General features: G+C 38.6%; 1 protein-coding gene across 17 annotated transcripts in view; it reads left to right on the forward strand.

The window, feature by feature from the left end:
* rbfox3a (RNA binding fox-1 homolog 3a) overlaps window positions 1–16,527 on the forward strand; it is a 1,515,582-nt gene that overhangs the window by 384,095 nt on the left and 1,114,960 nt on the right. For 4 of the 17 annotated variants that reach the window (XM_073026046.1, XM_073026047.1, XM_073026051.1 and 1 more), the window contains exon 2: window positions 13,868–13,902. The exons of 11 other annotated variants lie outside the window; for them this stretch is intronic. The gene's annotated coding sequence lies outside the window, so the exon portion shown is untranslated. Of the gene's footprint in view, window positions 1–1,373; window positions 1,454–13,867; window positions 13,903–16,527 lie in introns of those variants that run through there. 2 more of the 17 variants (XM_073026043.1, XM_073026045.1) reach the window with 2 other exon arrangements.

A 16,527-nucleotide genomic window follows, 5' to 3' on the forward strand; every position in this document is an offset into this window, starting at 1 on the left:
TGCATTTGATAATAAATTTACTTTGAACTTTGAGCTAACCACTCATCAGTAGATCGGAGGTGGAGAGGGACAGCAACATTAAATTCTTTGGTGTTAACGTTTCGGATGACCTGTCATTGGCCCAGCACTAAAGAGCAATTATGAAGAAAGCATGGCAGCACCTCCTGTTTGTGAAGATTTAGTATGACATCTAACACTTTGATAAACATCTGTAGATGTGTGGTGAAGTATATTGACTGACTGCATGACAGCCTGGTACGGAAACTCCAATACCCTGCAAAAAGTAGTGGATACGGCTGAGTCCAACGTGGGTAAAGCCCTCCCCACCATTGAGCACATCTACATGAAATATTGTCACAGGAAAGCAACAGGTCATGCTTTGTGCTTACTGCTGCCATCGGGGAAAAAGTGCAGGAGCCTCAGGACCCACATCATCAGGTTCAGGGACCTTTATTACCCCTCACCCATCAGGCTCTTGAACCAACTTCACTCACCCCACACTGAACCATTCACAAAATGTATGAATTCACCTTCAAAGAGTCTTCAGCTCATGTTCTTGGTATTTATTGCTTAGTTATTTATTCCTAATATTATATACTTCGTTCTTTTTTTTCCATTTGTATTTTCAGTTTCCACATGGTTGATGGGTCCAGTCTTTCAGTGATTCTATTGTGTTTCTTGTATTTACTGTGTATGCCTGCAAGAAAATAAATCTCAGGGTGTATATCGTGACATATATGTAATTTGATAATAAATTTACTTTAAACTCTGAATTCCTCTGTCCTATTGCCAAAAATGTGTAATTTGCTCATTGTTGCTTGCTCCTTGTGAGTGTTTGGTAAATTGGCAGTGGCTTTTCCTCCAGTACTGCTGTAATTGCTCTTCAAAAGTATTCAGCTGGATGGGAAGCACTTTAGGACTTTCTGAGGTCTTTGAAAACACTGTATGAAGGTTTTTTAAAATTTTCTTCATGTTTATCAGAAAATCTGTCTATTTTTGCTCTGAGTCAATATTACTATTTAAAATAGGACAGCATTTTGCTACGAACAGTAAATATGCTTAATCCACCACCATGTTAAATATCTACATCATAATACAATTTGGTGGTGGAGAGGAAAGATAGCTGGTGCATGATTAATTTGTAGTGAAATATATAATCTGGTAGAAGACTTTGGTAAGGCTGAGTATTGATTATTGAAAGCTAAAAAATACTTTTTAATGATTAAAAAGCTCTGAAAGTTTACATTATGATCCAACATTGGAACAGAGTAAAGTTATGAGTAGCAATGGCTCAGTTTATAAGTAAGTTAATAATTCCAGGGGACACTGAAGAATAGCGTACTAACAACTTGCATTTAAATAGCAGCTTTTGCATGCTGGGGCAGCAGGGACTAACAGCAAATGGGCACACACAAAATGCTGGAGGAATTCAGCAGGTCAGACAACATCTATGGTGAGGAATAAACAGTCCTACATTCTTCATTAAATGAGGAGCACTAATCTTGTGTTTATTTTAACCTACTAAATGTTTGGTCTACTTGTTTGTAGCTTTACTTACCTGCCATGTTATCATGATACATTTGTTCCACAGCATCTGTGGCGGATATATTAGGGATGTTTAAGAAACTCTTGATAGGCAGATGGATAAAACAAAATGGAGGGCTATATAGGGTTAGATTGATCTTAGAGCGACTGAAAGTTCGGCACAACATCGTGGGCCATAGGGCCTGTACTGTGCTGTAATGTTCTATGTTCTCTGAACAGTATATTTTTTGGATTGAGACCTTTCATCAGGACTTCAGAGTCAGGATTGTTATATTGCCAGCATATCCACTTCTGGTCCCTCCATTACTGGTGCATTGACCAAGAAGGCACTTCAGCCTATGTACTTTCTCAGGCTTCTGCGACGATTTGGCTTGTTCATGAGGATTCTCTTAAACTCCTCCAGAGGTGTTATAAAATGTATCCTGACTACGTAAATTTACAATATTCTTTCATCGTTTTTGTTGATTTTACACTTGCTGCTCTATTTATTATTGCGTTTACTTTTTATACTGTGAGTTTCATGAAACATGGGCCCCAAATAGCCTAGCAGCAGCGGTTCCTGTCCGCGCTAACCGATGACTTGAGCTCTGAGCCCAGAGTGACTGACCATCTTGCAGAGGCTGCTGGATCTCTTTTGCTGAGTGCAAAGCCTTCCAGTTGTGTTCAGGTGCTGGGAACTATGTAAGAAGTTTTATATTGCACTGGTGGAGTCCGTGAGGGTCAAAGTTTTTACCAGCGAATAGCTTGTAAGGAAGTTAAGGATTTTCAGGGTTCTGCAGGAGTGTCAAACTTTTATGCATTTGCTATTCTAATTGAAACTGCTGACTTTTCTGAAGCAAATTTGCCCCATCAAGACCTTTCATTTCAAGAGTTGCATTATTACAGTAAAATAATTTTTTATTCAATTTTGCACATTTAAATTATAGCTTATTGCTTTAATTGTCTTATCCCCTCACACTCACTGCCTCCCCAATCTTTCCTTTGCTATCTTTAATGTTTAAGTCTACAGTACTTCAGTTTCTGCCTGAACTATTATTTTCTATTTGTAAAACTAACTGGTAAATTACATTGGTTTAAATTTCTGGTCAAGAGCAAGGAAACAACACAAAAAAAAATCGTTTCATCCATTGGAAATTATTTTAAAAGGTCATTTGTTCTTCAAAAAGTCTGAAGCAATGAGTGTTATAAATGTCAGTGTGTGCTGAGGAAACCTGAAGAGTAAAAGGTTATCCTAATGAAGAGCAACATTCACTGATGGATTCTAGAAGTACAGTCACCGTGTCTTGTGGTATTGAGGGGTTAACACTGTTTCAAAACAAGTGTCCCCTGATGGAAGTAAAATTATGTTTTGTCTTCAGTATATTTTAGCTTCCGCAGTCTTTCTAATCTCGTCGACAATTAGTTGTAAGTATGATTTGATGGTGTGCGTTCTTCTTTAAGGGCAATGCCATGGACATTGTTGGCCCTGGCTCTTGCATCCAGTGCAGAGAAATTGATTTGTAGCTGAATGGTGAGGAGGTCTCAGCTGTTCATTTACTGTTGCAGCCACTAATGGCTGCAATAAAGTTGGTTACTTTCGAGAGCCAGAGTCCTAAAACACATTGCAAATCTACTTAAAAGGTGCACATTCCTTCAAGCATGCTAAAGTGCAAAGCATGAAACATGGTTACTTCAGCAGATTCATGGGTAATAATCTATTTCTTGCATAAATGTGAATTCTTTAGATTGCCTTGTCTGCAGATTTTTTTTGTGCAGTCGGCCTGTTGCATCTTGTTACTCTTCAACCGTTTCCACATCATGTGGCTTAAATTGAGATGAGAAATCACGCAGGAATATACCAAGTTTTTAAAAGGATCATTGCTGCCTCAGTTCTTGATTCAGGTTATATTTTAAAGATTTGCCTTTTAGTTCATTTGGTGAGTTGATGGAATTCATGTGTAAGCATGATGATGCACATTGAACAGAATACAGTGAATTCTATATTGTCTGTAGTCGGAAAACAATAAGTTTTGTTTAATATATTTAAATGTATAAAACAAGATTTATTTATATTGTGTTTTCATGACAACTAAAATTCAGAATTCTTTGTCTCAAGGGGCGTTTGATTCAGAGGAGATGGGAGTTGATAACAAAGTAGTACAGTGTTAGCTTACAACTTCTATGACTCATCTTATGACTTTGACCTGTGTAAAGAATTAAAAATTATGAATCAAGTATAATTCAAACAAATGTGGACTCTTTATAAAGTTAGGTCCATTTGGAGGGAATAAGTAAACTTGGACTGTAAGTTATAGGAGCAGAATTAGGTCACTTGGCCCATCGAGTCTGCTCTGCCATTCAATCATGGCTGATGTATTATACCTCTCAACCCCATTCTCCTGCTTTCTCTCCATAACCCTACTAAATCAAGAACCTATCAACCTCCCCTTTAGAGTAACTTAATGTTAGTTGCTGATAAAACTGAGATGGATGTAATTATAGTCGGCTTCTACAAAAGGCCAGTACTCTTCCCTAATGGTAAGTTTTTCAATATGTCTGGAAGAGGGTGGAGACAGTTGCCTGTCATTGTCTCGAACAGTTGCTTACTTCATTCTAGTCACAGGAGTCCTGAGCAGATGGCACAGTTCTGCCTTTGGCTTTCTGATGACCCAGATGCTTGTAAAGTTAGTTTTGCTTTATACAATCCTGCGAGATGGAACTCCGCCGGCAAGCTTGGTGTTTATTGCCCATTCCTGGCTGTTCCTGAGAACAATCTCACCAAAATGCGGTGAGCTGTGTTTCGAAGGTCATTGAAAATGCTCTCGCGAGGAGAGACCAGGATTTTGCCTGAGTGCCAGTGCAGTGACAGCAATAAAAACCCAGATCAGAGCAGTTTGTGACTTGGAAGGAAGCTTGGAGCTGACGGCTTTCCCATGAAACTGTTGCCCTTGGCTGAACAAGTGGAAAAGGCTTTAGGTTCTATTGATGAGACCTTGGTGAACTGCTGTGAAGCTTCATGCAGATTGTATGGACAGTACTCATAATAGGTCGGCACGGGAGAGAATAAACATTTCATCCAATAGATTGGCAGCATATCAGACAGAATATTATATCCTCCTGCTCTTCTTCGAATAATTGGAGTTGCACCTACTCAGGCCAGTGGACAGTATTCTTTTGTATTTCTGGCATGCCTTGTAGGTGTTGGATAAACTTTTGGAAAATAGGTATTGAGTCACTTACTGTAATCAATGAGTTCAGAAAAGGTTAAATCAGTGGAACTGTGGTGTGAAATGAACTCTTGCTTTCAGTAACACGAGTATTGCATTACCTTTCATTAGACATATCTTTCTTCTTGGCTGGTGTTATGTGGATGAGTAGAAATATTGCTTCTGACATGATCTCTGTTTGACCACTTCACACTACCAATTTGAGTTCTTTCAATGAGCCATCTAGTGTTAACATTTGCTAATCGCATGTCGCTTTTGAGATTGGGTCTACTGTCACAGCTTCCCTTGAGAATTGGATAATATCTATGATTCTGTTTTCATTGTGTGCACACATTCCTGTAAGTACCTGTGGAACTGTGCAGGACATGAGGTCATCAGGAATCCTTCTGATTCTCCATGATGGGGGTATATTAATTCAGAATACCTTTGTGGTACTTAACTGGCCTAAGCAATAATCATACGGCTCCTTGGAAAATCCTTGGCTGCGATGACAGTTGTGATTTAGGAAAAAAATGAACCATACGGTTTCACTGACGTGAAAGCAGTGGATCAATCCAATGGATGTTTATCCATTTCTGTGCAAGTTAAGGGTAGCAATCCTAATTGAAAACATTACAGCAGTGCAATAATGAGGTTGACACTGAGGTTGATCCAGGGAGACAAACTGTACGTGACACCTGACTCATTCTCTATGTTGCCTGGCCTGGGTCATTTTGTGTAAATTTGTAGAGCGATAAAGAAATACCTCCCAGAAGCATTCTTTATTACATTGATGAGCATAGGCAGATGTTAACTTTTTAAAATAATGTATTTTGATGATATATGATTACCATGCTAACATTCTGAGCTAACTGGAAATACTTTAAATCAAAGGACTTTGTACAACTTTCCATATTTGAAATGAGTGGCTCATCAGCGATGCTGCCACTGAATGGATTTATAGGCAGTTCTGGGCAGGTCTCTACTCTGTCTTTTAAATTTATTTGTATTTGCTTGATTTATGAGTAATGTTGCCCTTTCCCTGTTGACTGCCAGTAAATCAGGGAGCCTGAAAAATGTATGAGGCAAGAGGCAGGATAAGTTGTTAGAGAATCCACGTTTGATTTGGCCATTACTTTTGATCCTCGAGGACTTTATTCGTCTTCTTGAAAGAGACAAAATCCAGTAGCAGCTCAAATAGCTCTGATGAAAAAGAAGAATTCATAAATAAAGCTTCAAGTTGACAATTTTATCTCAGCATCATTTCCAGCAGCAAATACTTGAACAAGATCAATTTTTCTGTAATTTTCTTGGACCAAAAGCAGCTGACCCTTAAAAAAAAGAAATTGTTGTATGTCTGGTCTAGTGTTGACTCTATAGTTGGTCTCAGTCAAGTAGCTTTACCTACTACAATGCAAAATATGTCTTAATATCACATTTTAAAATAAAGTGAATGAAGGTTGTGATTATTTTAACTATCCAATGGTTAAACATCTAAACCACCTTTCCTTTGTGTCCTTGTATTCTTGAAGTCCATACAAGAGGTAGGCAACCAAAGAACAAGTCAGTCAACAAAGTAGTTTCAAGGAAACTGCATGGTTCTGTTTTTGCATGATTCCCATTTTAATGCATCCTCTCATTCCTCCTGTATGTAATCTTCTCTTTGCCACACACTTACCATGTCCCTCACATCTTGTAAATCGTGGACCCATTATCACCAGTCTCTATGAGTTTGTCCACCCGGAGTCCCCCTCCCATTACATGCACCAATTTTCCATCGCCATGGTATCTTCATAAAATCTCCCCCTCCATCATCCCTAGGAGCCATCTGTTCCATGGTTTGCTTTTTTACCATGTATTTTCCCCACCAGCTTGTAAGCCAGCTTAGTTGCTCAGTGGGAAACTCAGAGACAGGAATTAAAACAATTAAACCACAGGATATTTGAGGAAATCAGCAAAGTTTACTCTCTGCAGCAACCCCCCACTCATCCTTTGCATAGAGCTCAACAATATTGAGACTAGTTTGCTCAGCAGCAACAGGAATCGTCCTCCTCACTTAGAAATAGATTACCTGATGATGTCACTCTGGGAAACCTGTAACAAATATTTATGGTTCGAGGATCACCTGCTTGTCCTTTTAAATTTGGGAGTAAAGCTCTTTTTTTATGTAGCAAATCCTGGCCTCGCTATCTACACATAAATTGTTTTGTGCTCCTGAAAACTAACAGGTTGCTAATTTAATTAAATGAAAAAATATTAAAATCTCATAAGCAGCTGTCTGCTCAAGTCACCACAGATGTGTCATTGGAGCAAATGATATGCCACAGCTGTGACACTAATCCCCAACAACACCCTTCTTCGCTGTGTGAGATCTACATTCACAGAGAAGAAACACTTGTCTAGTAATGAGGAATCTATTCAAGTCAGTGATTGGAAGTAAAAGCCGCTGCAAGCAGATCTGGAGCTGTGGTGTAACTGGTGGTCTGGTGCTGTCTTTGTGGAGTTCACATGCTCATGCTCTTGTGATTGTAACATACCCAAGGAATGAAAGATGGTTGGTGAATTAGGTGCTCCAAATTGCCCCTAGTGTGTGCGGGAGAGGAGGAATCCAGGAGGAGTTGATGGGAAGAAATGGAGAATAAAAAATATGATTAGTGTGCGATTTGTGTTAACGGTGCTTAAGAATCGCCATGGACTCTGTGGACTAAAGGACCTGTTTCCATGTTGTGTGACTATCACTCTGTGATAATGCTCGTTTCACTCCATGTACACTTACTGGCCCAGGAGAAAAAATCCCACACTGTGAAGTACATTCAAGTAGAGACCAACAATTATTGTTCAGTCACATAAAATCTCAAGCGATAAAATGAGGTGGAAATCTTCCCGGTGTTGCAGTCGACAATGTTAAATGCAGTGATCTATAGAATCAAATTTCAGACAAAGAGCATAACTGAGTACTTTTATGTGTGATTAAAGATGACTTCCTACTCTAATGTACTCAATATTTTTTAATATAGTGAATCTAATCAAATCTTTTGCTGTGGAATTCAGACTGAAGGCAAAATATAGTAAGAATTTTGAAAGTGCATGTGTGTGTGTGTGTGTGTGTGTGTGTGTGTGTGTGTGTGTGTGTGTGTGTGTGTGTGTGTGTGTGTGTGTGTGTGTGTGTATAAAAATACACTTATTTATTCATATATATTATATACACACACACACTCTTATATTTATTCGCACGTGTGTGTGTGTATATATATGTAGTATGTATATGTGTGTGTGTGTGTGTATATATATGTAGTATGTATATGTATGTGTATGTGTGTATATTTGAATAAAGATGATTATTGGCTAAAGTGAACAACCAATAAGTTATTTCCTTGCTATTTAACCATACAGCTCCACAGGATTCCATGGATACCGTTCTAGATTAGTAACACAGGATGTTTATTGTTGGGCCCGACAAGCACTGAAGCGGCTACAATGTGTTAATCTCCGCGTTTCTGATAAGCACACACTTATGGGAGGTTTTCACCTGGATCTGAGAAATCCATTCTGTTCAGAACCTACTGAAATAACCATGGCAACAACAAAATGTTACAACAGCAACATACAAGATCCTGGTGATTTTCTTGTGTATAATTTCAAGCCTGGCTTACAAAAGCTAGTCACTTGATTCCTTCAGACAAATTCTTTTTCCCCCTTCACCCCATCCCACTCCAACCCGCCCCCAATGCAGGCTGAAAACAACATCTTGGATTGGATACTACACCTTCAACATATTTTAATACTGTAATGACCTTTACAGCTGCACCAGAAGTGAATAGCAAGAAGCATTAGAGCATGAGTGAGAACATTAAGAGGCAGGTTTCAGGGAGTGATGTAAAGAGAAAAGAAGGGCAATGAGGCTGAGAGGTTCTTGGAGAAAATTCGAGAGCTGGGATCCTTGGCAGATAAAGGCACATCTATCAATGGCAGTGTCCCGTTTGGCAGCGCAATAATATCAGCGCCAGACTCCAGAGCGAAGGTTCCTGAGTTCGAATCCAAGTCGGGTTGAGCATTGAGCTAGCAAAACAAGAATAGCTTGCTATGGAAGCACCGTCATGACGGTGCCCCAATATCTCCACTGCCGAGTTAAGGGCTATTCGTCTTCTTCTTCTATCAATGGCACATCAGTTTAAAATCTGAGGTATTTAAGAGGCCCGGATTGGAGGAGTTGCAAATATCTGTGACGGTTGAGGATTTGAGGAGATTCCTGGAAGGGGGGAGAAATGTGGCCATGCAGTTTCAGAAATCCAGAATACTTTGGGAACAGATTTCATGGCATTTAGTACGAGTTAGGATACAGACAGTTTTACTTATTGGAAGATACAAGGCATGAACTTAGTGAACAACACATTGAAGTGGTTGAGCTTGAAGTTGATGATGGCAGGCATTTTAGCAGCATATGAGCTGACCTAAGGGCAGAAATGAGTGATGTCAAAGTAGAGATTATTGTCTTTTTGCGCATGCATAGGTGCAATGAAAAGCTTGCACTCACAAGAAATATAAGCACAAATTATGCACAATATTTATAAGAACGTAATTAGAACAAAGAAACAAAATCCATTGTTGTGCAAAGTGATCAGAATGGTCATGGTTTGGTAAAATGTAGAGATTAGGATTTTGCTGGTTGGTTCAACAACTAAATGATTGCAAGAAAGTAACTGTTCTTGAACCAAGTGGTGTGAGACTAAAGGCTTCTGTATCTCCTGCCCAATGGAAGCTTGAAAAGATGCATGATCTTGATGGGTGGGGTTTATTGTCTTCTTAAGGCAGAACTTCCCGTAGACACCTCTAATGGTTGGAAGGGATGTGCCCATGCTGTGTTGTGCTAAGTCAACTATTCTCTGCAGCTTCTTAGGTTCCTGCACATTTGAATTGCTGTAATGCAAGCAATCGAGATACTTTCTACAGTTCATCTATAGAAGTTTGGTTAGTGTTTCATGACAAGCTGAACCTCCTTAACATCCTAACAAAGTCAAGGCTTACTTTCTTTATGCTTACATTTCTGTACCGGGCCTAAGACAGGTCATCTAATGAGTTGATGCTCAGGAACTTAAAGCTGATGACTCCCTCCACAGTTGATTTCCTCCAGTGTAGATTGGTTCATGTTTGCCCTCCTTCCCATCCCAAAGTCAGCAATCAGCTCTTGTTTTGCGAATGTTAAGTGAGAAGTTTTTGTTGCAGCACCACTCAACTAAGAGTCCTCTCTCGTTTTGGTAAGCTGGTTTATCAACAACACTAATGTCATTGTGCTGAGTTCACAGATTGCATTGGAGCTGAGTTTAGTGCACTGTTCATGTGTATATAAACTAGAGCAGGGGCTAAGCACACAGCTTTAGGTGCTCCTGTAATGATAAGGGAGCAGGAGATGTCCTCACTGACTGGGTTCTGCTAATGAGTAAGTTGAGTATCCTGTGACAGGGGGAGGTACAGAGGCTCAGCTATTGAAGTTTGATGTGTGTGGATAGGGTGATTATGTTGAATGCTAAGTTGGAGTCAATGAACAGCTGCCTGATGTATGAGTTCCTGTTGTCCAAATGATCCCAAGCAGCATAATAAGGTAAATGGAAACGGTTTCAGTTTGAAATTTGACTCAGAAGCAATTAAGATCTGATGGAATTTGAGACAGTGAGCAGGTAGGTGTTTGGAACCAATAGAGTTTAGAAGGGGCCACAAAGAGAGTCACTTACTTTTCTCTCTCTCTCTCTCTCTCTCTCTCTTCAATCATGGGAACTCTGGCAAGGCCATTTTGGGCCCTTCACACAATGCACTTAAAGTGATGATAAACTCTAGGCTTGAACTGCTGAAATCAGGGGGTGAATATGATCTTTCAAGTTACCTGGATGAGGAGTTCCAGCATTTTAACCCAACAATGGGAAGAACAGTGAGATACTGAATTTTTAAGCCTCAGTGGTGTACGGCTTTGTTGGGAAATTCTTAGGTAAATAGTGGACAAGATTTGGGATCAGGACATGAGTCATTCACCACTAGATGTCCAGTCTGTGACCTGCCCTTGCCACCTTGGTACTTAATCACGAGAGTCCACCTGTCCATATGAACACATGAACAGCAATGGATTGGTTTGGAAGATGAATGTGTGATCAAGTGCATCCAAGGTTTTAAACAGGTCAAGAGGGACAATAAGGTTTGGTTTACTTCTGTGACAAAGAATGCAATTTATAACTGCTTTCACACTGTAGGAGGGGAAGAAGTCCAAATGGAATTTCCAATAAAGATGAGCATACATTTGGGATGTTCAATTAACTTGAAGAATAATAGGGAGTGGGAGATAGGAGTTTAAAGTGAGAAGTAGGAGTTGAATAGTTTACAATGAGAGTGCTGTTGATGTTGGATTTGAAGGAGAAGGAACTAGTATATGAAGAGAGGTAATCATTAATGATATCGACTAAGATGTGGGCAAGAAAGAAAAAGTTGGTGACATTCAGCCTAGTGAAATAAAATCAAACAGAGGATGTCCCATGGGCAGGAGATCATGGAGCAAGATGGGGGACGGTTACAGAAGAAGGCAGCGCTGGGTCATTTTCATAGAAGTATCCACAGTGAGATAGTGGCAAGAGAGAAACACCAGCAGCAGCTGATGGCTACTAATACAAAACACAAAATGCTGGCAGAACTCAGCAGGCCAGACAGCATCTATGGGAGGAGGTAGTGGCGACGTTTTGGGCTGAAACCCTTCAACCACTCCTGATGAAGGGTTTCGCCCCGAAACGTCGTCACTACCTCCTCCCATAGGTGCTGTCTGGCCTGCTAAGTTCTGCCAGCATTTTATGTTTTGTATTTATTTCCAGCATCTGCAGAATCACTCGTGTTGCCTTTGATGGCTACTAATGTTCAGATCATTGTTCTCAAAAGAGGCTTTAAAAATTGAGTGGTCAATATTTGGTGGAGCTTCTCAGAATTATAAAGGATTAGGATGTAATAAATTCCAAATATGTTTTTCAAAACTCATGGTGATGTGGACATAAAAGAATCAAAGAATAAGTAAATGGGGAATTCCTTATTTGATGGAATTAACTCTTCAAATTTTGCTGGCTTCTGCAAAAAACTAACTACCGTAGATTCCGGATTTTAAGCCGCTACTTTTTTCCCACATTTTGAACAGCTTTGAACTCTGCGGCCTTTAATACGGAGCGGCTAATGTATTATTTTTTTTCATGCCGCCGAAAACATTTTGCCTTGTAACAGTAGACCAATAAAATTGATGAGTAGTTCACAGAGGTGAAATGAAATTGTACGATAAATCAAGCGCACTTTCACAATTAAATTATTGTAAATCAGTCATTTGTACTCACCCTCATCAACATGGAAAACACTCGAAGAAAAGCATTGTGCTGCCTTCATGGCAGTTATTTAGTTTATAATATTTTTGCTTAGTAATTCATTTTCTAGTTAAAGTTAGAAGAGTTTTAACTATATTTGTTTTCTGTACTACATCGCGGGATGCTATGACGTCACACCCGGTTTCGCCGCGTCTTGTGGGATACCGGTTTGCGATAAACGGGACGGCGGGGGGGGGGAGCGGCGGAGCGGCGGAGCGAAAACGCTGCTTTTAAGTTAAAGGCGATCAATAACTTTTCCTGGTAGGCTGCAGTATATATATTTTTTACCAGTCGTTAGGAGATATTGGAATGTTGTTCAGTAAAGAAGTATACGCAACGTATATTTAAAAGTAGCTGCGTTACGGGCACGGTTCAAAAAAAAGCATTTGCAATATGTATTTGTTTTTGTTACCATATGGATTTAATTAAAAGTTTAAAAAATCCTCACGTGTAATATCTTTCTGTGTAAATATCTCATATTACAACGTGGGACACCTGCGGCCGAAAATCCGGTGCAGCCTAAAATCCGGTGCGGCCTTTACAAGTAAAAAATTGATTTTATTTCTAAAATTAGAGCCAGCGGCTTTTAATCAGGTGCGCTCTGTAGTCCGGAATCTATGGTACATTTCTTGGCTAGTAATTTTAAAAGGTAAAGTTTGTGAGTCATAGATGTTTGGAATCAAAAGATCAGCTGTTTATTATACTAATCAAATTTTGCAACACAGAGTGTGTGTGTGTGTGTGTGTGTGTGTGTGTGTGTGTGTGTGTGTGTGTGTGTGTGTGTGTGTGTGTGTGTGTGTGTGTGTGTGTGTGTGTGTGTGTGTGTGTGTGTGTGTGTGTGTGCGCACGCGCGCACGTGTCTGACTAAGCCTTAGTTAGTAATTTGGAAAATGCCAATCAATTGAACATCATGTGCATTTGAATAACATGACTAATCAACTTTCCTTTCCCTTTTACGTATGCTTATACAATGAGTGGCATTGAATTCTGCAAACTTTAGGGAAATTTCAGGTTTGGTGGACAAATCTGCTATTTCAGAAGAGAACTTGTCACCTAATAATTACTTGAACAAGCAGACTTTGACACTGTAAGAAGTCCTCCGCTTTAATCTAGTCAATCATCTAGATTGTAAATTAAACCAAAGTCCAATCTTTCTGTTGCCCTCAAATTTACAAAACAAAGCACATTACTAATATTTGGAAGGTCTATTCCATAACCATGCAGAATAATAAGGAAAAAGTGTTTACCATTTGTATATGAACATATGGATATGTCTTTATTTACTGTAGATTCAGTTTTCCACATATGGAAAAAAAAAGGAAGTGTGATAGAGAAGATTCAGTGCTTAGAGAAGAAAAGCATTGGACAAAATAACATACTGTACATTCCCTAGTCCAAATTGAAATGCCTAATTAAATCTGATCATCTTTATTGTAATCTATTTGTGTATCATTTGCTTATAGATTTGGGATGGGTCCTGAGATTGCAGTCTTGAATTGTAAAATGTTGCTTTTCAATGCATTTCAAAATGGACTGAAACCTTTTGTTTAGTTATTGAATCAAGCTGCAACATCCCGTGTTTTCTTGTCTGGTTCCCTTACAGCAATACAAGCTCCTACAGTAATGTAATTAGTGATAAGAGCAGGGTCTCCACTAACCTCAAAGTGTCCTCATGTCTTGTTGCAATGGTTCAATAATGGAATTCATGAAACGATTAAGGTGTATGACACAAGTGATCTGTATCTGTTGCATTCTCAGATAAGAAGGCCAGAGGAAGTGACTACATTGATCAGGTAATTATTGCCTCAATAGGGAGCCATTAAACCATTAGTTCTGATTACCATCTCCAAGTAGTGTGAAAATATGTTTCTGCTTAGTTATCATTGACTTCTTATTGGTGTTAATGTCAGAATGTAAATAAGGCTTTTAATAATTAATCATTATTATGCTGAACAAAAGCTTGAACTGTAACCTGAAAATAAAGATATCAACTTACTTATTAAGCTTGGAGTAAAGGAAGAGCTCGTAATGAAAACATTGCTTATTTATGAATGATATTGTCTTAATTAAAAAAAACACCCAAGAATTTTTATTTGTTCCTTTTTTTTAGCAAGTTGTAATACTCAGGAAATTTTGTGTTTGTTACTTTTTAAATTGCTTTTTAATTTAATATTTTGGTATTAGAAATATTAAGTTATATCTTAGTACATTAAGTCATTACATTCTTGGCTTAGTTACTTTTTGGAATATTCATGATTTCAAAATAACTAGACCACTCTGGAAAGTATGCTAGATGCCCGCTGTAACCCTCTATGAGCTCTGGAATTGGGGTTGTTTTTGGTAGTGAATGGAAAGTAGAAATGCAGGGAGATATGTGGACTTATTGAAGAAGCTTGTTCTCCTATCCTCAAATCCATTTCAGGTTAGGAAAATTTGCAGTTTCATAATCAAGAAACTGTGTCCATTAAAGGCTTAAAGGGTCATCTATTCTTAGACTTCTTGCTGCATCTGCTCAAAGTTCAAAGTAAATTTGTTATCAAAGTACACATATGTTACCATATGAGATATGAAATGAGATTCATTTTCTTACAGGAAAAAATACAATAGAATTTACAAAAAAAAACAAATGATACAAAACAAAGATTGTTATGTAATATAAACAAAGATTAACAAATAACAATGGCATAAGAAGACAAACTGTGCCATCAAAAATAATAACATGCTTTGTAAAGGGTCCTTGAACGTGAATCTGTAGGTCTGACTAATCTCAAATATTTACAAATAAATCTTGAAACGATTGCAACTGTCTTATTTTAGGACTAAAACAAAACCTATAAAGACTCTTCAGCTGAAGTGTTAAAGGTCTTGATAAATTTAGCAGTGGCCCAAATGCCCATGTAAATTGGATGTGGCTTGTCATATTATTTAATTAGTTGTTGTTACGCTTGTATTATGATAATAAATTAAAGAGTCAGGGGAAATTAATCTATTTAAAGTAGGCAGCATCTCAGTTTTTCCATAGTCGAGGGACCTGCGTACTTGTCATTTGTAAATCCAGTCTGAACTGAGGGAATGGAACTCTTCCTCAGATGAAGAATGGAATAAAATTTAAGGTAAGGATGTCCACGTGCAGGATTCCAGGAAGTATATCTTGGAAAGAGAATCTACACAGCCAGAACATTAGAACTTGGATGAGTTGTTGCTATATCTGAGAAATTTGGCAGTCCTGAGGGTATAATTACTGAACTGGATTAATTGCTGTCAGAATTATTGCATGGGACATCAACAGCTTTTTCAGTGATAGTGAAACTTTCAAGGATCTGGATCCTTACAATCATACACAGAGAATATGGTGGGCATTTGTAGAAGAATTATGTCCTACCTGCATTCAAATTATGATTAATCGACTTTTGCAGTGTTAAAGGGAGGTGGGATCTGTCGCCAACTTTGTCTGTTCATTCTAAAGTTGGCAAGTTGCCTTGCTCATGCAGCATTATTGTTAGAGAGTGCACTAAAATTAGATAATGTAAACTCAGAATAGTTCTACACCACTGGGCCACGCAGCATCTGTTGGGAGAGCACAAATCATATGGTAGCTAGTATATAGAACTCAGAAAAGGCATTACAAATGAACTTCATTTAAAATACAATCAAAGTAAATGATATGGAAAACATTTAATATCCGCATAGAAGAAGGGAATTGCAAGGTGCTAATGCAGGAAACCGACATAGTTAATGGCAAAAATTGAAATGAAAAGAAAAAATGCACCTTATGGGGCATTTTGAAACCTTTATTGTGGCTGTTGGGTGATTTGAATCATATTTTAGAACTTACAAATCTGTGGGATGTTACTTTTTGTTCCTTTTTATACCGTTAATGATGCATGAACGTTAAACCTAGTATACCTAAGCAGAAGTCTAGTAGACCTAATTTACGTTAACTGTCCAGCCTGGTAGCCTAATTTTGCACTGTGATGCCTAATTTTGTCCTATTTGTATTGTGAGACATGATGCATAATGAGCCCGCCTTTCCTGTTCAATCTAACAGAGGTTTTAAAAACTGAGCCTCAGTTTGCATGGACATCCTGATAACGTTTTTATTTTGCCAGAGCAGCCTGAATTACACCCAGCAATCTGGATGCATTTTTGTTTTTTTGCACAAGGTATATATACACCTGAAATCCCTCTTCCATATCCTTGATTTTCATTGCCTTGCGCCAGGTAACCATTTGATCACTAACCTGGGTGCTCAGATCTCTGACTCACTGCCCCTCTTTCTTTAAGACACTTTAAAATCTGCTTTATTGATCAAATTTTTGCTAACTTTTATGAATATCTAATCAAGTTTTGTTTGATTAACCTCCTGTGGAGCACCTGGGGATGTTTCACTCTACTAAATGCACCATTCCGACACAAGT

Source organism: Hemitrygon akajei, chromosome 22 (assembly GCF_048418815.1).
Source record: "Hemitrygon akajei chromosome 22, sHemAka1.3, whole genome shotgun sequence".
Taxonomy (NCBI): Eukaryota; Metazoa; Chordata; class Chondrichthyes; order Myliobatiformes; family Dasyatidae; genus Hemitrygon; species Hemitrygon akajei.